The 5,955-nt window shown below is 36.2% G+C and overlaps 1 pseudogene; it reads right to left on the bottom strand.

Annotated features, from left to right (window-relative positions):
• Positions 1 to 3,037, bottom strand: part of LOC102492315 (putative U3 small nucleolar RNA-associated protein 11 pseudogene) — a 5,314-nt pseudogene extending 2,277 nt beyond the window's left edge.
• Between the last annotated feature and the right edge of the window lie 2,918 nt (positions 3,038 to 5,955).

Below are 5,955 nucleotides of genomic sequence, written 5' to 3'. Positions count from 1 at the left end.
CCACAATAAACAGACGACACTGTCGTCTCCGTGCTGTAGCACTACGCTGCTTGCCCCGGCTCTCACTCCTTCACTCAGGAAACCCGTTCGGCTGTCCCCCCAGGTCGGGACAATTTATTTTTATTTTTATTTTATTTCAAGTTTTATACATTCAATCACGTTACTTAACTTGCAAAGTGAATATTCCAACATGTGTACATTTCTCCCCAGTCTAGTTGATAATACTATAAAGTTATCTTCAACAGATTATGCCCCATTTCTTTGTCCCATTAATGCTTTGCCTCTCTATTTTTCTTCTTAATGTCCTTCCTGAGACTCTACTCCACCCACCTTCTTCCCACACTATTTCTGGTATTCACAACCATTTACTGTGATTCTATATCCTTTAGTCATTCCGTTTTGGTCATAGAGTGCAGACATTCGATATATATTAACTGGAGACATACAATGTCTCTCCTTCATAGCCTGACTTGCTTCACTGAGCAGTAAATCTTCCATATTCATTCCCTTTCTGTCAAAAGCCAGGGTCTTGTTGTTCTTTAGGACTGAGTAGAATTCCATACAGTATATGTGTTACACTTTTTCAATCCATTCATCTGTTCTTGGGCATTTGCGTAGGTTCCATGTAGTAGCAATTGTGAATAATGCAGCAATAAATATCGATGTGCAAGCACTTTTCTGATTAAGAATTATTTTGTCCTTTGGGTAGATACCAAGTAGTGGGATTGATGGATTATATGGTACTTCTATTTGTAGATTTTTCAGGAATCTCCAGATTGTTCTCCACAGTGACTGGATCAGTTTATATGCCCACCAGCAGTGTAAGAGAGTTCCCCTTTCACACCCCTGCCAGCACTTATCTTTTTTTTTTTTTAGTCTTATTCAGACTGGAGTTAGGTGGTATCTCACTGTTTTGATCTGCATTTCCCTTACAATGAGAGATGTTGAGCATTTTTTCATATGCATTTTGGCTATTAATATGTCATCCTTAGAGAGTGGTTTTTTTCAACTCGATTTCCCATCTTTTAATACGGTTGATCATCTTTTTTCTGGACAGCTGCTTGAGTTCCTTGTATATTCTGGTTATCAGTCCCTTATCTGATGCATAGGGCTGTAGATTCACACTAATTACTGTGTCTTTTGTCATGCAAAAATTTCTTAGTCTGATGTAATACCACTTGTCTATTTTGGTGATTATTGACTGTGTTTTGAGGGTCTTTGCCTACCCCAATGTCTCCCAGAGTTTATCCAGTGTTTTCCAGCAGGATTTTTATAGTTTGAGATCTTAGGCTTAGATCTTTGATCCACCTTGAGTTGACTTTTGTTAATCCTGAGAGGTAGGTGTTCAAATTCATCTTTCTGCAGGTTGATAGCCAGTTTTTCCAGCACCATTTATTGAAGAGGTTTTTCTTTTACCACTGGATTGACTGGTACCCTTTGTCAAATATCAGACTGTATGTTTGGGAATTTACTTCTGGGACTCTATTCTGCTCCATTGGTCCACCTGTCTGTTTCTGTGCCAGTGCCATGCTGTTTTGATTACCACAGCTTTGTAGTATATTTTGGGGTCTGGGAGTGAGTTGCTGCCCACTCCACTCTTCTTGTGCAGGATTGTTTTGGCAATGTAAGGTATTTCATGCTTCAGACAAATTGTCTTTTCTAGATCAGTGAAGAATGTGTCTGGTACTTTGATTGGGATTGCATTAAATATGTATATTAATTTGAGTAGAATTACCATTTTGATTATATTAATTTTTCCAATCCGGAAACATGGGATATCCTTCCCATTTTTTGTGTGTAATTTTCTATTTCTTTTTTTAGTTTCTCATAATTTTCCTTGTGGAGGTCTTTGGCTTCTTTGGTTAGATTTATTCCTAGGTATCTTATACTTTTTTTGGCTATGGTAAATGGAATTACTGTTTTCAGTTCTATCTCAGTCTGCCTGCTGTTTGTATATAGAAATGCTATAAATTTCTCTATGTTGATTTTATATCCTGCAAACTTACTATATTCATGTATTACTTCCAGAAATGTTTTCATGGATACCATTGGGTCTTCTATGTATACAATCATGTCATCTGCAAATAGAGAGTTTCATCTCTTCTTTTCCTATTCAAATGTCTTTTATTTTATTCTCTTTTCTGATTGCATTGGTGAGGACTTCCAGTACTATATTGAAAAGGCATGGAGATAGTGGGCATACTTGTCTTGTACCAGTTTTGGGTAGAAAAACTTTCAGCTTTTCTCCATTCAGGATGATGTTCACTATAGGTTTTTCATAGATAGCTTTTATTGTGTTGAGAAATGTTTTTTTATGCCAATATTGCTGAGAGTCTTGATCATTAAGGGATGTTGTATCTTATTAAATGCTTTTTCTCCATCAATTAATATGATCATATGGTTTTTATCTTTCTTTCTGTTAATATGGTGTACTACATTTATGGTTTTGTGTATGTTGAACCAATCTTGCATCCCTGGAATAAAGCCTACCTGGTCGTGATGTATAATCTTTTTGTAAATTTTTGGATATGATTTGCTGGTATCTTGTTGAGAATATTTGCATCTATATTCATCAGAGATATTGTTCTATAGTTGTCCTTCCTTGTCATGTCATAGAGACAGAAAGTGAGAAATCACCCCCCAGGGGGGATGGTCACGCCGCAATCCCTTCTCCTCCATTCTCCTCTCGGGATCTTGGGCATGCATGCACACGTCGTGCCTGGCATGAGTTTTAAGCCACTGGGTCCAGGACGCGAACCATGGTCGACTACGTGGGAGTCCAGCGACATAGCCATTATGCTAACTGCTGGTTCCCACCCTTTAGGATCTTTAGAAATAACTTGAGCAGAATGAGAGTTAACTATTCTTTAAAAGTTTTGAAGAATTCAGTGGTGAAGCCATCAGGACCAGGACTTTTCCTTGTTGGGAGGTTATTTATTACTGATTCAATCTCCTGGCTTGTAATGGGCCTACTAAGACTTTCTTTGTCCTCCTGGCTCAATCGTGGTAGATTATACATATCTAGGAATTTGTCCATCTACTCCAGATTTTCTTGTTTGTTGGTGTATAGTTGTTCACAGTATCCTCTAATAATGTTTTGTATTTCTACAATGTCTGTTGTCATAGTCCCTGCTTCATTGCACATTTGATTTATCTTGTTCCTTTCTCTCTTCTTCTTAATAAGTCTTTCTAGTGAGTTTAAGCCACTGGGTCCAGGACTCTTGAACTGTGGTCAACTACATGGGAGTCCAGCAACATAGCCATTACGCCAACTGCTGGTCCCTTTCCTGGTATTTTATTTGTTGTTTTTCCAATTCCTTGAGGTGTCTTGATAGGTTGTCTGTTTGTCACTTTTCCATCTTTTTCTTATGCACATTAATTGTTATGAACTTCCTTCTTATGACCATCTTCCTGTGTCCCATATATTATGAAAACTCATGTACTTGTGTACTCGTTATCATTGGTTTCAATGGCTCTTTTATCCCAGTCTTAATTTCTTCAGTGGTTGTAAAGTCATTCAGAAGTAAGTGAATTACTTTCCATATATGTGTGTATTATCAAAGTTTTCTTCTGAAATTAATTTCAAGCTTAATTCCATCATCATTGGAAAAGACACTGCATAGTCTCTATGCCTTTGAATTTGTAAAAACTTGTTTTGCACCTTGTCATGTGGTTGATCTTTTAAAAGGTTCCATGTGGGGGTGAGAAAAATGTGTATTTTGTAGTTGTTGTGTGGATGGTTCTATAGAAGTTTATCAAGTTCATTTGATTTATACTATTATTTATATCCTGCATTTCTTCCTGTTTATTTTTTGGCTAGATGATCTATCCAAACAAGATAGTGGGGTGTTGAGATCCCCAACGATTATTGTCTAGCAGTCTATCTCTCATTTTAGATCTAGCCATCTCTTCTTCATGTATTTGGGTGCCCCCAAGTTAGGTTCATGAATATTTATTTATTTTATTTATTTATTCTTAAACCGATTGGTTTCCTATAAAAACAAAAGATATTTTTATTAGTTAAGATACTTCTTTTCTTAGACAAATAGGAACTTAGTCAGAATGTGTGAAAATAAAAATTTTTCTCACATCTATTCTTCAATCATTTCAAATAAATTAGGGGTCTTCAATATCAAAAATAGCTTTATATTCGAACAGTTCTACTTACATGTATATTTAGCTTGCTAATTTAGTGCATTCATCAACTCAAAGTCTAAGACTTTATTTTTCTACCTATTTCTTTTCTATTTCCTTTTTAAAAATTTATTAATTTATTTATTTTAATTTACATTTTATCACGTCTTTACTGTATACATTTCTTTTTCCAACACAAATGCCATACATGTCAGTCAAGACAAGGATATTACTATACACATTATCATCAGCAAATAGCTTCTCATTTTTTGTAAATTAAGCATAATTTTACATTATTTTCCTTTCCCATTCCCCTCCCTCACTTCCATACTAAATTTTTTTATTCACATTTTACTAATTCACAAAAGATCTTAAAGTATGAGCAAAGCTAGAATCTCATGACAAATCCACTATAATTTTCTTTTTTTGAGAGAGATTTTTGTTTGTTTGTTTGTTTTTGCTATAGAGTACGTGCGCTCGCCAGAGAGACAGAGAGAGACAGAGAGATAGAAAGCAAAAAATCACCCCCAGGGGGTATGCCTAAACCCTAATCCCTTCTCCTCCATTCTCCTCTCGGGATCTTGGGCATGCACGCACACGTGCCAGGTGTGAGTTTAAGCCACTGGGCCCAGGACTCAAACCGCAGTCGAATACATAGGAGTTCAGCGACATAGTCATTACGCTAACTGCTGGTCCCCACTGTAATTTTCTTCTAAAACTTTTTTTCTCTCTCTCCATTCCCCCTTTTACTCCAAAGAGGTATAGAGTAACTTGTTTGCAAAAAGAAAAAAATTAGATTAATCTCAATTTTGTCTGTTATTTGCACAAAGCTCCATAAGAATTCAATTTCTGATGCAAGGCAACAGATACTATTGTATTATTAAACTTACGCAAATAACCAATCTTCCACAAAATGAGAATGCTCACAAATATTTTTCAATTGCAAAGGGGTCAGGAAGGGAGAAATGTTTATGTTTCAATTAAGAAAAAAAATTTAACAAATTGATGAACCCAACAACTCAAAAGAAAACAAAATCCTTAAATCTAGAAGACAAAGCATAGAAGAAAATCAGTAATGTTTCAGAAAAAAAATCATAGAATTCTATTTCACCAGTTCAATGTCATTTAATCTCTCTTTGGTTGAATTTGCAATGTTACTGTGGTCTGACTTTTCCATTAATATTCAACATTATTATTGATACTTCAGAACTTGTCTTTATCATTATGTTGGCCTTTTTCTTGGTCATTTTTTATTCTCTTTTTTTTTTCTTTTTTGGAGAGGTTTTTGTTATAGGGCGCACATGCTCGCCAGAAAGACAGAGAGAGACAGAGAGATAGAAAGCAGGAAATAACCCCCCCAGGGAGGATGGCCACGCCGCAATCCCTTCTCCATTCTCCTCTCGGGATCTTGGGCATGCACACATATGCACCCAGCATGAGTTTAAGCCACCGGGTCCGGGACTTGAACTGCAATCAACTACATGGGAGTCCAGCAACATAGCCACTACATTAACTGCTGGTCCCATTTTTTATTCTCTTACTAGTCTGTCTGTCTTTAATTTTCCTGATATAGTATTCCCTTCAGTACTTCTCAAAGGGCTGGTCTGGTGTTGGTAAATTCTTTCAGGTTTTGTTTATCTGAGAATGTTTTTATCTTTTCTTCCCACATGAAGGATAATCTTGCCCGGTACAATATTTTTGGTTAAAACTGTTTTTCACTTAACCCTTTAAGTATATTTTCCCATTCTTTCCTTGTTTGCATTGTTTCCAACAAGAGGTCTGATGTTAGCCTGATGGGATATCCTTTGAAAGTAACTTGAC

This window comes from Tupaia chinensis, unplaced genomic scaffold (genome assembly GCF_000334495.1).
Source record: "Tupaia chinensis unplaced genomic scaffold, TupChi_1.0 Scaffold000451_2, whole genome shotgun sequence".
NCBI classification, from domain to species: domain Eukaryota; kingdom Metazoa; phylum Chordata; class Mammalia; order Scandentia; family Tupaiidae; genus Tupaia; species Tupaia belangeri.
Note: the sequence above shows the minus strand (reverse complement) of the source record. Positions and strands in the feature narration are given on the sequence as shown.